The sequence below is a fragment of the Mugil cephalus genome, chromosome 7 (genome assembly GCF_022458985.1).
Source record: "Mugil cephalus isolate CIBA_MC_2020 chromosome 7, CIBA_Mcephalus_1.1, whole genome shotgun sequence".
Lineage (NCBI taxonomy): Eukaryota > Metazoa > Chordata > Actinopteri > Mugiliformes > Mugilidae > Mugil > Mugil cephalus.
Window position 1 is genome coordinate 5,900,626 of NC_061776.1, and position 14,157 is coordinate 5,914,782.

At 39.4% G+C, this 14,157-nt stretch overlaps 5 non-coding genes across 5 annotated transcripts; all 5 read right to left on the reverse strand.

Annotated features, from left to right (window-relative positions):
* Positions 1–2,311: 2,311 nt before the first annotated feature.
* On the reverse strand, positions 2,312–2,393 carry trnas-uga. Its single transcript has one exon. It is a non-coding gene; the product is annotated as a tRNA-Ser (tRNA).
* Positions 2,394–10,394: 8,001 nt separating this feature from the next.
* On the reverse strand, positions 10,395–10,482 carry trnay-gua. The gene is given in 2 exon segments: positions 10,395–10,430; positions 10,446–10,482. It is a non-coding gene; the product is annotated as a tRNA-Tyr (tRNA).
* A 607-nt stretch (positions 10,483–11,089) lies between these two features.
* trnay-gua lies at positions 11,090–11,176 on the reverse strand. The gene is given in 2 exon segments: positions 11,090–11,125; positions 11,140–11,176. It is a non-coding gene; the product is annotated as a tRNA-Tyr (tRNA).
* A 596-nt stretch (positions 11,177–11,772) lies between these two features.
* On the reverse strand, positions 11,773–11,859 carry trnay-gua. The gene is given in 2 exon segments: positions 11,773–11,808; positions 11,823–11,859. It is a non-coding gene; the product is annotated as a tRNA-Tyr (tRNA).
* A 634-nt stretch (positions 11,860–12,493) lies between these two features.
* trnay-gua lies at positions 12,494–12,581 on the reverse strand. Its single transcript is given in 2 exon segments — positions 12,494–12,529; positions 12,545–12,581. It is a non-coding gene; the product is annotated as a tRNA-Tyr (tRNA).
* Between the last annotated feature and the right edge of the window lie 1,576 nt (positions 12,582–14,157).

A 14,157-nucleotide genomic window follows, 5' to 3' on the forward strand; every position in this document is an offset into this window, starting at 1 on the left:
CCCTCCACTCTCAGTCTGCTGCCAGGCTGTCCTGCACGCCGTCGTTGGCTCTTTCCAAACGGTCCTGGATGCCAAAAGTGCGGCATTCGTTCCGAGTGCCAGCAGCTCACCTGTCAACACGACTCTGACATTATCATTAGTGGCAAAGACACTAGAAGTTGAATGTAGAAAACCTGACTAGAAGGTTTTACATTTTAGTAGAACAGGCTGTAATGTTCAGCTCATTATGTATTTAATCTGTTCTCATTCAGTTACTTCTGACAACGTTATCAGCTCAACATCCACGGAGTAAACGTGAACTCAGCCTGTGTGTGACTGTGTATCTCGATGTCCTGTTTCTACACTTCAAATGTTGCAATTTCCTCCTTTAATGTTTATGGCCCCGTGGTTAAAGTTCATCTAACTTCTTGGGTAATAAGCTAATACAGGTTATCTCGGCTGCACTGGGGCCAAGATCATTTGGATGTTGTCTCTGGGAGAGAAGAAAGACAAAGAATTGTCGCAAAAGGTCAAAAGCATGATTATGTTTGCTATTCTTAAACCCACTAATGGGATCTATTGCGCAGTGTTGGAGCAAAGTAAAAAACAGTGAACATGAAAGCTGTAACCACATATAACCTGATGAAGGTAAACTAAGGTATATAAAAAGAAATGGAAAAACTGGGTGAACTTAATGGAAAAAGTGTCAAACGCTGGCATATAGTGCAGCACTTATTGGTTAGCTAACACGCTACATGTTTAATTATCAATGAAATAAATATGTTTTAGAATTTCTACAATGCGTAGTGTGCTATTACAGACACATAATGGATGTATTGGTAACTTCTTCCATCAACATGTGACCTGGGCTATGGAGGACCAACTCTGCCATAATCAAAAATAAATATATAAATGAATAAATACTTACAGCTATATTCCATAAATAATTAAATAAATGAATAAATACCTAAATATGTATGGAGGAACAGCTCTGCCATAATTAAAAATAAATAAATGAATGAATACATAAATAAACACCTACAGATATATACCATAAATAGATAAATAAATCACTTAATAACACTAGAATATGCCATAGATAATTAAGTAAATAAATACCTATACATGTGCCATAAATGCTATTTATTTATTTTATTTATGTATTTATTTACTGATGTTCAGGCAGTGTTCACAGCCCCCTCATCTGCATTACATTTCATTGTGCATGCTGAAGTTCCCTCTATCCCCACTTTATGTGGGGATAGAGAGAAGAGTAACACCAGTGTGGTTTTACGCATAATCTGAGCATAAGAAATCACTGAGAATCGGTTAAAACGTGTCCCAGAATGAAATCCAAATGGCTCATTTTCTGATAAGAACTGACTCTGGCTACTTCCCTCCTGTCGTAAGAATTTCCACAGAGCTATTGAAGCGAACAAGGTTTGTGCTGTAAATGTTTGCAGTCTATATGTAGGATGTAGTTAAACAGTCAAAAACATCCACGTCTGTGAAAGAGTTAAACTACGCTATAACGGAATCCACCAACAGAGCTGCCAGGAAAGAAATACATTTTCTGTGCATAACATTTAAATATTAAAAGGCGAGCGGTGGTTATGCAAGGCCTGGCTGTTAATGTCACATTTATGTTTTATTGTCTGGTGATTTAATAAGGTAAAAGACTTGGCGCTTGCTGCTGTTTTTGCTTTCAAGCACCAAGTCAGGTTTTCCAGGAGTCACGTCGAGTGGAGTCAACGTCCCGTTTTTTGCCAAGTCTACGAGTCTGCAGCTCTATGCGAAAACCAGAACCTGTGCAACATGCGCCACAGTAAATACATGTCTTCGAAAGTGTCACATCTTCTGCGAATGCCTCTAGAACGTATGAAGTGGGAGAGCAGAAAAAGACACATGTGGCGACTCCGGATCAAATGTCTCCGTCTCCCCCCTCCAGGCTGACAGCGAGGACGGTCCATTTGGCTTCTGGTACTCAGAACCAAAAATAATACACCTCCGCTATGTGTTTAGTTCACGCTGTGATCTGTTTATTACATTTCTGTCTGACCACTGGCTGACAGTGCAGTATCACATGGAGGGAGTGGGAAGGAGAAGCATATAGCTTCCACGGAATAATTCATCATCATCATCATCTCTCTGTAGGACTGGTCGCTGAAAGGATTGGAAATGTTTCTCTCCTTTAGAGGAAGAACTTTGACTGTTTTTCTTAGTCTATTTGAATTAATCAGTTTTTAAGATACTATGCTGCTATTTTAGGCTTGTGGAAAAGCAGTTCGGACAGAAAAACTGAAGCGCAAATATAATTTAAAGATGAATCAATCGCTGTGAGCAGGGTTTGAACCTGCGCGGGGAATCCCCATTGGATTTCAAGTCCAACGCCTTAACCACTCGGCCATCACAGCTCATTTTTTGTGTAATATTCAGGCTGGTATCGTTGATATCAATCTGATATCACTACGTTGTGTAAATACACCCTAATGTGTCTGGTAAAACTAAAAAAAATGTGTATTTTTTTGTGTATTTCATATCATAGCTTCATAAAGAATACAAGACGTCAGAGTGGTTTATTTACTTATTTTAAACTCTGAAGTATATTGATGTAGTGGCCTCTTTTACTATATAGCCGAGCTAATACAACAACAGAAAAAACAGAGACATTTTCACACAACATATGTGAAAATGGTGTTTCAAACACTAAAAAAGAAACAAATAAAATAATAAGACCATTAAAATAAATTATTGTGTAACTATTAACTCACCTGAGCATTAAAAAAAAGCTTGCGGTATTTGAATGACTGAACACATGTTGCTCTTTCTGGGAAAAAAAAGCTGCCATTACGGTAATGGTGACACATAGCTGTTTGGAGGAATTTGATGGTAAAAAGTTAATTATACCCTTGAGACGTCACAAAGATCTTCCAGACAAAAGCACAACTCGCCAGTGTTAAACCACACTTTGATTATTGTCAGTAGAGCAAACCACTGTGAGTTACGGTAATTAAAAAAGGGGTTAAGATACTATAAAATAAAAACCTGCTCCTCATCATAAATGCTTCATTTTCTGTGTTGTGGTTTAACCTGATGTTTGTTGCATTGCCACAACTCAGTAGTTTAGTTACTTTCCACTGTGTTCCTACATTACCTCCCATGACTCCAGTATCAAAAGTATTGATATTTTGATTTGAGAATCGATTCTAGAGCGTTAAGCTGATTGGTGACCCTAAATTGACCCTTTGTGTGAGTGCGAATGGGTGTTTGTCCCTGTGTTATAGGGTGGTGATAGGGTGGAGACCTGTCCAGGGTGTACCCCGCCTGTCGCCCGATGCCAACTGGGATAGGCACCAGCAACCCCCGCGACCCTAGTGGGGATTAAGTGGTATGAGATGAGATTTTAGAGCATGAAGAACCTGGTATCTTAAGTATCGATATTTCAGTATCGGTCACTAGTGAGAAAGCCAAGACAACAGCTGATGGCAACATCTTATCTGCTGTTCTCATTCTGTGGGAGTGAGGATTAATTTGTGGGTGTGAAGGACACTCTGTGAGGTCAGATGGCTGATAAAAGAGAAAATTAATCTCAGAACTTCCAGTCCAGGGGCAAAAAAAAAAAAAACTCCAAAGTTGCATTTTTGGAAAATAAAACAAAAAAGATCCTGCTTTTTTTTGTGCAAATGCCTGAGTGTGTTTACACGGCTAGGAGTGTCCTGATTGTATTCTGTGTTGCTTGTTTTAGTTTTGACTTTCTTTGTGCAATTTAGTTTTTGAAGTTCTGAGGAACCAAAATTGTGGTAGCTCTCATGAAAAGCTTCAGACATGTGAAAGATGCAGATGATGGAGTTGTGAAAAAAAAAATCTACAATTGCAGAAGCCACAGAGACGGGGAATGGAAAGGAAAGCTTTCAACAAGGGAAAGACGTTTCTCTTGATTTTAGCGTTTGTGCGGGGTAAACAGATAACAGGACACAACAACAAGTTATGCTTCTGCACATGTATTTATTTATTTATTTATTTAAGTATTTAATGACCCAATACACTTCAGTCGTACTGCATGTTGCAATTTGGTGTTAACCCTAGGGTTAGGGTAGTGGTTAGACTACCTTAACCCTAGGGTTATACTACCTTAACCCTAGGGTTAGACTACCTTAACTCTAGGGTTAGGGTAGTGGTTAGACTACCTTAACCCTAGGGTTAGACTACCTTAACCCTAGGGTTAGACTACCTTATCCCTAGGGTTAGGGTAGTGGTTAGACTACCTTATCCCTAGGGTTAGACTACCTTAGTCCTAGGGTTAGACTACCTTAGCCCTAGGGTTAGGGTAGTGGTTAGACTACCTTAACCCTAGGGTTAGACTACCTTAACCCTAGGGTTAGGGTAGTGGTTAGACTACCTTAACCCTAGGGTTAGACTACCTTAGCCCTAGGGTTAGGGTAGTGGTTAGACTACCTTAACCCTAGGGTTAGACTACCTTATCCCTAGGGTTAGACTACCTTAGTCCTAGGGTTAGACTACCTTAACCCTAGGGTTAGGGTAGTGGTTAGACTACCTTAACCCTAGGGTTAGACTACCTTAGCCCTAGGGTTAGGGTAGTGGTTAGACTACCTTAACCCTAGAGTTAGACTACCTTAACCCTAGGGTTAGACTACCTTAACCCTAGGGTTAGACTACCTTAGGACAAAATACGCTCACCTGCTGACTGAGAAGTTAAATGAGAGAATAAACAGGTGACCTGAGTTAGTTGACTTGTCACCATGTCACCCTTTTACCATAACATTATGACCACCTTCCTTAATATTGTGCATCCAAAACAGTTGTGACTCATGGGAGAATGGACATGGGCCTTCAATGTTATTTACTTCGCCTGTCCTGGTCATAATGTCATGCCTTTAAATATAGCGCACACCAAGGTATATTATAAGAGTGATTGATATTTCATTTGGTATTACAAGAACCTTTGTTTGTATTTTGGCAGGTTTTGCTGATGTCACATCATAACCCTAGACTTGAATCCTAAACCATATTCCATCTGCTCCGTATAGATGTATTTACTCTCTATGCTATGTTGGCTGCAGCAACGTGCAGATATTATGTCTTGAGTTACATTTTCTAACTCTAAAACGTGCGCCGTCCAAAATCACATGCTTCTCGTTGATCCGCATCGCGTATCATCGTTCAACTCCCTCAGAAGCCGCCAGCCACTCGGAAACTTGTTCATTACTGCAGAAACGGCTTTCCTCACATCTGTTTTACAGCTGAGCTCGCCCCTCGCCCGCCACTCACCTCCCACTTTAATAGTTAGTCGCTGGAAAATTCATAAATTGATGTCTTTGCAGCGGAGATAGAGTTTGTTCTGTTTTGCCGTTCGGCCCCGTTAGTCGAATCCCCCCGTCTCTGGAAATACGGGCCGTGTCAAACCTGAGCCTCGGAATTCTGGGAAACGCATTTAGCTCCACTCCCAGCGTAGCAGAGTTTCAGGATCCATCCCTGCAGTCAGTCACTGACTCCTCACCACATGGGAGACTGTCAATTCCCCCTGTAATTACATTAAGCGCAGAATCTCCCAGAATATTAGCTCAAATGGAGAGGAATGTTCAGCACTCTCACTCGGCCACCCCGGTATTGTCTATACTTCTCAATGCTGTGTTTGTTTTTGATTGTTTTTTTTTTTTTTCCTTCCCCCGCAAACCAAAAACTCTAGAGTTTCTCAGGGAGGAAGAGCGATGGCCGCGGCGGGCTCTCTGTGGGATCTCTCCTGCTGCTGATACAGATGTTTATCTGATCAACCAAACACAGATATAAGGTTTCATGGAAGGCAGGAGGACGTGTCAACCGCAGAGTTGTACTTGAGCTTTTTGAAAAGCTTCACAAACTGATCTCTTTAAAAGCTCAATGCAATGAGCTATTATGTCTTTATATCAATAAAAGGAGGTAAGCTTCTCTAGATACTAGAAGGATCAAGGGACAAAAATCATCAATTCAACTTCTTGGGAGTTTTCCTTTAAATGGGAGTTCTCAGTATGCGTTCTCCAAGTCCAAGTTCCAATTCAATGTATGTGTCTGACCAAGTAAGTTCCAAATGCCGGGATGAGTGCTTAGGACGTAGTCGTTTGCGTATATTGGAGAGAGCGCTGTGCTTCCAGTTACAAAATGACCATACTCCACACCAAGTTTGGACTTCATAGTCCAACTTGTCAAATCCAAACTACCCAATGCATAAGTCCAAAGTATGTGGCTTTGGTAGTGAGGGACGTCCAAGTACCTGCTTTTGTCTTTTCAAACAGCACGTTCCTAGCTCCCTGATAAAAAAAAAAAAAATAGCCAAGACTCAACATTTAGCCTACAAACTGAGAAAAGCGTCATCCAAAATAGCTGACATGACTTAGGGTGAACATTTAACGGCCTTAATGAGTAACTGCATTCACAGTTATGAATTAAATCAGTATTATTAGTAATCAGTTTAGCCTTACACCATAGACTGTATATAAATATTCCATTTTTGGAGCCAGAATCTTGCTGAGTGGAGTCACGGGGAGCAGCGATATTGGTCGCTTCCTCCAGGCTCACTCGGGTGACAGAAATGACAGAAACCATCTTTGCAAAAAAATAAAAATAATAATAATAATTCAGATGCGTTAATCTGCCCAGTAACATGGAGGGAGTGGAGCTTATGAGCTATACTGCATATACTGCAGCCAGTCACCAGGGGAGCTCTACTTGCTTTGGCTTCACATTTGAGGAGTCATTTCCGTCCATTCATCTTTATAGTCTGTGGTCTAAACACACGGTACGAGAGGATTTTCCACGCTCTAAACACCTTGGTTTGTTTGGTGAAAGTTGAAACATTAAACGGTCAAGCTGCCTAATCAGCAGAATTTCTATCGGCATCATCATTGCTGTGCAGATGTAGCTAACATCTGGGCTGCAGATTAGCCTGTTTGCTATTTGATGTAGCTAACATCTGGGCTGCAGATTAGCCTGTTTGCTATTCGATGTAGCAAACATCTGGGCTGCAGATTAGCCTGTTAGCACTATTGGCGTCATCATTGCTGTGCAGATGTAGCTAACATTTGGGCTGCAGATTAGCCTGTTTGCTATTCGATGTAGCTAACATCTGGGCTGCAGATTAGCCTGTTAGCACTATTGGCGTCATCATTGCTGTGCAGATGTAGCTAACATTTGGGCTGCAGATTAGCCTGTTTGCTATTCGATGTAGCTAACATCTGGGCTGCAGATTAGCCTGTTAGCACTATTGGCGTCATCATTGCTATTCAGATATAGCTAACAAACAAGTGTTATTTGTTATAACTATATTTGGGACCAATTGTTTCTGTACAATAACACATGCGTATTTAACAACAAATAGTATAGCTTGTATCTGTATGGCAGGTGGTTACATACATTCACATGTTCAGTCTACTTTAGCTAGCAGTTTAATCATAGTTTCATACAATGATAATATATTTGAAATACAAAATACATTACAAATTACACGTCCAAACCTGTATTCTGTAACAACAAATAAATGTAATAAATTAAATTAGAATGGAGGTGAGCGTGAGAAAGTGATTTAATGGGATTTCAATAGATTTTTCCAGATTTCACTTCTAAACTGTTGTCCCTTCTTCAGTAGGTAGCCAGTGACCAAACTCCAGCTACACTGAATTACAGTCCTTATATTCTGTGACGTAACTTCAGGTGGTGATTAGAGGAAAGTAAGCCGTGCTGTCTAGGACTTATCCACATTCGCACAAAGCGTTTTTTTTTTTTCTTCACGTCACTCCCATATAATTACACCGCTAAGTGTTTCACAGGGAGACATGGGAGGAGATCTGGGTGGTCTCCCGGCTTCCTCGCTCCCTGCAGCACATCAACCGGAGACGTGTGATTCACCCGTCATTAGCATTCCACCGCACCAAACTAGCAGGATGTGAGCGAGGAGCAGCCACGGTGTCTCCACGTCTGACCCCCTAAACTCACTGTTTGGATTGTGTAATTGTCTCATTTTTGACATATCACCATTGGGCAGGTTCAATCATTTAGTTTATGATCTGTAATTTTAATAATTAGACTGACGCATCACTGCACAAATGGTAAAATATCAGATTTGCACTGGCAGTTTATTGATCCAAGAAGCATAAGATATAAACACAATTTGAAAGCTGGGATGTCAAACATATGGCCCGAGGGCCAAAACCAGCCCATCAGAGGGTGTAATCTGGCCCACGGCATGAATTTGCAAAACCCTTAATTGCAATTTTCCCCATATTATGCAGGATTAGAGCCACTAGGAAAAAAACATAATAAATTAGATGGATTTTTTGTTTTTGTTTTTGTTTTTTGAGTTGTGACTTTAATCTCAGAACTCTGACTTTTTTTCTCAGAATTGTGGGGAAAAAAGTCAGAACTCAAAATAAATAAATAAATCATTTGCTACAACACTACAATTTTTTGCCTAATCCTCTTCCTTAAACTTCAAACCAAAAGTGTCATTGAGATCATAAAGTTTAAAGGTTGACGGATATTTCTGCTGCTGTATTCCCACAGGAATTATCAGGGATTCATTTTAATTCTGAGAATTCTGAGATTCTGATTAAAGTTTTTCTCAGATTTTTTTCTCAGAATTCTGACTTTTTTCTCAAAAACAAATCATTTGATCTAACTACACTTTCTTCAGTAAGATATAACAACATAAAATTGCACTTATTTTTCTTTGAAAATGTCCTTTTTCATAAAATATTTTAATATATAATTAATTAAATGTAAACATTTTCATAATATTCTTGTTCTTCTTTGCACTAAAACAAATGCAAACATTTGGAGTTGTCTTTCTTTATAGGTTATTAAGCTACTAATGGTACTAGTCCTGCCACATGATCCCTGAAGTGAAATGAGTTTGACGTCTCTGATCTAAACCTACGAATGCTTCCTGTGAGTTCAGCCTGGTCCGCTTGGTATTTAGTGCATGTGTAACATATTCCGTTTGCTAAACTACACTGCTGTGAAAGTTTTGTTATGGCAGGCTGGGCTGTGTTTCCGGTGGAAGTCTCCGTGTTAGTTTATCCAACAAGGTGAATCACAGATCAAGTGATGGAAACGTAGCGTCACAACCTCGAGATATTCTTCATGACCGCATCCTCCGTGCTCGCTTTTAAATAATAATAAATAAACAAAAGCATTTGCATCAGCCGTCACTATCGTGATAGTTCACAAATAAACATTTCTTTGCAGGGAATCGGTGCATACCAGACCAGGTGTCAGCACAACCATTCCCTCGGTGACTACGTCAAGGCAGTGATGATCAGTCCGGTCGTCCTAAAATAACGTTAGCTCCATGCAAATGTGTCTAACTCAGATGTCTCCAGTCAATGATTCAGGGTTTTGTGCCGCTCATTATTACATTTTTGGAAAAGAGCTCCAGCTTAATTCCTCACATGCAATGCAAAATATAGGAATGGCTACCTAGCTAGCAGTCTGCTCTGATGCTTTAGCCTGGAGCCATATTGACTCCTGCCTGACTAGCGGTCAGCATGGCCGCAGGCGCTGTTCACACTAGCTCGTGTCTGAGCCTGCACAGAGACATCAGGCTACGAAGTCAGACTCACTTGTGATTGGATGAAGCCAGGGCCAAAAACTCAGACGAGGCCCCCCGGGACCCACAAGGCCATGTTGCGGTACCTCGCTTGTGCTCTCGATAACCCCGTCTCCTGCTTCTTCTGAATACTGATTTCATATTGATCGATTCAAATCCACAGCTGCAGCCGAGATGACTCTGACAGCTGTAAAACAATGTACGTGTGATATACCGATACATAATGCAGTCACGCTAAATAATTAACTAAAATGCGCTTACCTGGCAAGTAAAACTAAGATTCACATATCAAGTGCAGGCTCTGGAGCAGGGTTCACCATTAAAAGGAACCAACTCCATGTCAGAGTGAGATCAGCTACCTGGAGATTTGAGCGTTGCTTTGCTCAACTAGGTACAACTGTAGAAGGCTGTTTTACCTCCATCGAGGGACTTTAGTGTGTGTGTGGTGATGTCTCAAACTCAGGGGTATCGGTCATTTTAAAAACCCTATACATTATATACACATACATATATATATACTGTATATTGGTAAAACCTTAGACAAACAACATAGAGAAAAAGACTGAGAGTGAAGTCGTATGTGGTGAGAACTAAATTCTGCACCAAACAGTTGCTTCTTTTTTTATTATTTTTTCCCAGTCTTCCAGTGGACTTGTGATAAAAGAAAATGGTGTTAATTGTATGTAGTTGACCTCAGGGAAGCTCCACAACTATTTCAAAAGCATCAGTCAGGTTCTTTTTTTTTTGCTCTATTTGCCACAATTAAATACTTGGCCCTTTTTTTCTCAAGCAGCTTTTGCATCAGTGCAAAATATCCTCCTTCGAGCCGGATTTGAACCAGCGACCTAAGGATGCCAGTACAGTACTTCTACAGTCCTCCGCTCTACCAACTGAGCTATCGAAGGGGCGAGAGAGTTGGTCTGTGATCTGCACACGTGTACAAATTGACTATTAACGTGTTACAACTGTGTCATTACAGGTGAATAAGGTAAAAATGTAATAGATATCACCATGAAACTTCACCAGTTGACTGCTTACATAAATATAATATTATTATGTATTACAAGTTCTCTGTGAACTTATATGTAAATAAATATATTTTATAATTTTTGTATATTTTGAATATTTGTATAGTATTAGTATTTTTACTTTAGCGTGTAAATCTCTTATAAATAATAACTTAATGATAACTTTGCACTGTTTTTGTATATACTTGTGTTCTTTTGCACTGAAAAGGAGAAACTCTCCAATCTTGTTGTACACTGTATAATGAGGTTAAAGGGCTATTCTATTCTATTCTATTCTATTCTATTCTATTCTATTCTATTCTATTCTATTCTATTCTATTCAAAACTGAAAAGAACTTCACTCTCAGAAGTGTTGCAATTGTTTTATTTATTTGACATTTTCTTAGTTTGCCTGTATCTTCTTTTTACACTAATTAGTTCAGGAATTTTGCATCAATGTTCTACAGGACATTCATTATGGAGATGAAATGTCCCAAAAGAGTCCTCCTTCGAGCCGGATTTGAACCAGCGACCTAAGGATGCCAGTACAGTATTCTACAGTCCTCCGCTCTACCAACTGAGCTATCGAAGGGGCGAGAGAGTTGGTCCGTGATCTGCACAAGTGTACAAATTGACAATTAACGTGTTACAACTGTGTTGTTACAGGTGAACAAGGTAAAAATGTAATAGATATCACCATGAAACTTCACCAGTTGACTACTTACATACATATAATATTATTATGTATTACAAGTTCTCTGTGAACTTATATGTAAATAAATATATTTTATATTTTGTATATTTTTAATAATTGTATAGTATTAGTATTTTTACTTTAGCGTGTAAATCTCTTATAAATAATAACTTAATGATAACTTTGCACTGTTTGTGTGTATATACTTGTGTTCTTTTGCACTGAAAAGGAGAAACTCTCCAATCTTGTCGTACACTGTATAATGAGATTAAAGGGCACTCTATTCTATTCTATTCTATTCTATTCTATTCTATTCTATTCTATTCTATTCAAAACTGAATAGAACTTCACTCTCATACGTGCTGCATTCCTGTTATTTATTTGACATTTTCTTAGTTTGCCTTTATCTTCTTTTTACTCTAATTAGTTCAGGAAATTTGCATCAATGTTCTACAGGACAATAATTATGGAGATGAAATGTCCCAAAAGAGTCCTCCTTCGAGCCGGATTTGAACCAGCGACCTAAGGATGCCCGTACAGTATTCTACAGTCCTCCGCTCTACCAACTGAGCTATCGAAGGGGCTTGCGGCCATCATGACCATACACACGTCCGGTCTAAAATACACATTTTTTTTTTCTGGGTGAAACCACTGTGTCTGCAGCTTCGTGCCTTCTTATCATTTTGATAACTCGTTTTACCCACGACAGCCTGCTCCTGCAGGACAGAGTCAAACCTTCGACCTGAACGTTTCCACACCTCTCTCCTGCCAGAGCTCTGTGAGAGTGGCAGATTTCAGTTTGAGTTAATGAGTACAGTACTAGTCAATAATCACCATGTGCTGCTGAGAGAAAATGTGCTCGCCGCAGATGTGTCTGCAGAGAAGCGGAAGATTCAAAGAGTTTATTGCTGCGTGCACAACATGAAATACTCATTAACATATGGAGAAGTGCTGCCTGGATTAGACATGTATCTGTAGTATTATTTTTTGTCCTATTGTGTAGGATTGTTCCTATATTCATGCTGCTTTGTTGCTGTTTTTATTTACATTTCTACTTTATTTATCCTGCTTATTTACATCTATTCTATTAGTATCTATGTATTATAGCATAGTATCTGTATATTATAGTCACCGGTAATAATCCGGGTCTTGAGTGCACAATGCAAGGAATGGCAAAGTAGCGATGGACAACTGTCACTAACACAAAAAACATCCTCCTTCGAGCCGGATTTGAACCAGCGACCTAAGGATTACAGTAAATATCTCCTACAGTCCTCCGCTCTACCAACTGAGCTATCGAAGGGGCGAGAGAGTCGGTCCATGATCTGCACACGTGTACAAATTGACAATTAACGTGTTATAACTGTGTATTTACAGGTGAATAAGGTAAAAATGTAATAGATATCACCATGAAACTTTACCAGTTGACTACTTACATAAATATAATATTATTATGTATTACAAGTTCTCTGTGAACTTACGTGTGAATATGCAAATGAGGAGTTATCTACCTAAATATGCAGTAATTTACATACATTTCCAGAACAGAAATCTGAATTATTGGCTAAAGTGAGGTTCAAACTTCTTGTTTCATTTTGTTAATGTATTACATTTCCAGGTATTTACAGAGGGGATTTTGGATAACTCTTTTTTATCACTCCATAAATCACAAAACACTGTCAAAAGCAAATATTTTTGACATGTTTTTAGGAGTAAAATGTTCCATAAATCAGGCTCTGAAGGATATATGAAAAATCCCCTCTGTAAACAACTGCAGAATGTAGTTAGGAATAAATGTGGAAAGTCTGGTGTGTGTAAGTGCTACTGAAGTGGAGATTTCTGGCAGTATGAAGAAAAACTCGTTTTTGCAAAATCATGTCTGTTTTTATTGGAAACCACTATGTACCAAAACCAAATCTACTCAAATCCTTCAAAACATATCATATAATCACATCAACATATGTAATATGAAAATATCAGATTCAATTTTCAATAAATTCATTCAAGCCTGAAACATTGTCCTGTGGTACAGTACAGTACAAAGTACAGTTAAGCAGCAATAAAAATAAAAGCTGTAGCAGCACAAAGATGAAAGCAGCAATAGATAATAAAATCTACAATATATATATGAGTAAAAGCAGTAGCGCGCAGACGAATGTAATTTGTAACTGAGTGGTGAATTAATGGACTGACGCCACCATAAAAAACGAGTCCTTGTGCTCAAGTATAACATTAAATAAATATGATGAACCAGAATATGAACCAGAAATGGGACACAGCCTTATTTTCTTACCACCTTTTCTCATGAAAACTGTATTTTAAAGAGTTTAATAATAATTAATAATTTGAATGAAGTTTAATTGACAGAAAGCTGAAAGCTGAAATAGTTCAAATTAAAAGAGTAGCAGCTCTTTGCTTTTGCATTTTAGATTTGAGGGATGATCGTCTCTCTCTCCGTCTTCCATGTCACATTTTGCGCATGGTGACAAACTGCAGGTTTTTCTCTATTGTCCTATATTCATGTCCTTTGGCCTCTGTCTGTCGCAGCTCACTTGTACAAATCCGCCGTGTCTTGACTTGACTTCCCTCCGTGAATGAATCGCGGCCCAGCTGTTGACTAATAGTCCGCATTCACCGCTTAAAAAAACATCATGTCACCACTCCTTGTGTCCAGAGTGTGGGTGGTGGGAGAGGGGAGGGCCTGGCTGAGTAAATAGGGTGGGGGGTTGGGGGCTGGAAAAGCAGGGAGTTGTAGCGTAGCATTGTCTGACTGACAGTGGGACAGCGAAAGGGGGGAACGGGTGGTCCCGGCCCCGGAGACAATGCCTGAGAACGCGCTGCCTCTCCGCTAAGCCCCCTTTGTGTGGTAGGGTGGGAAA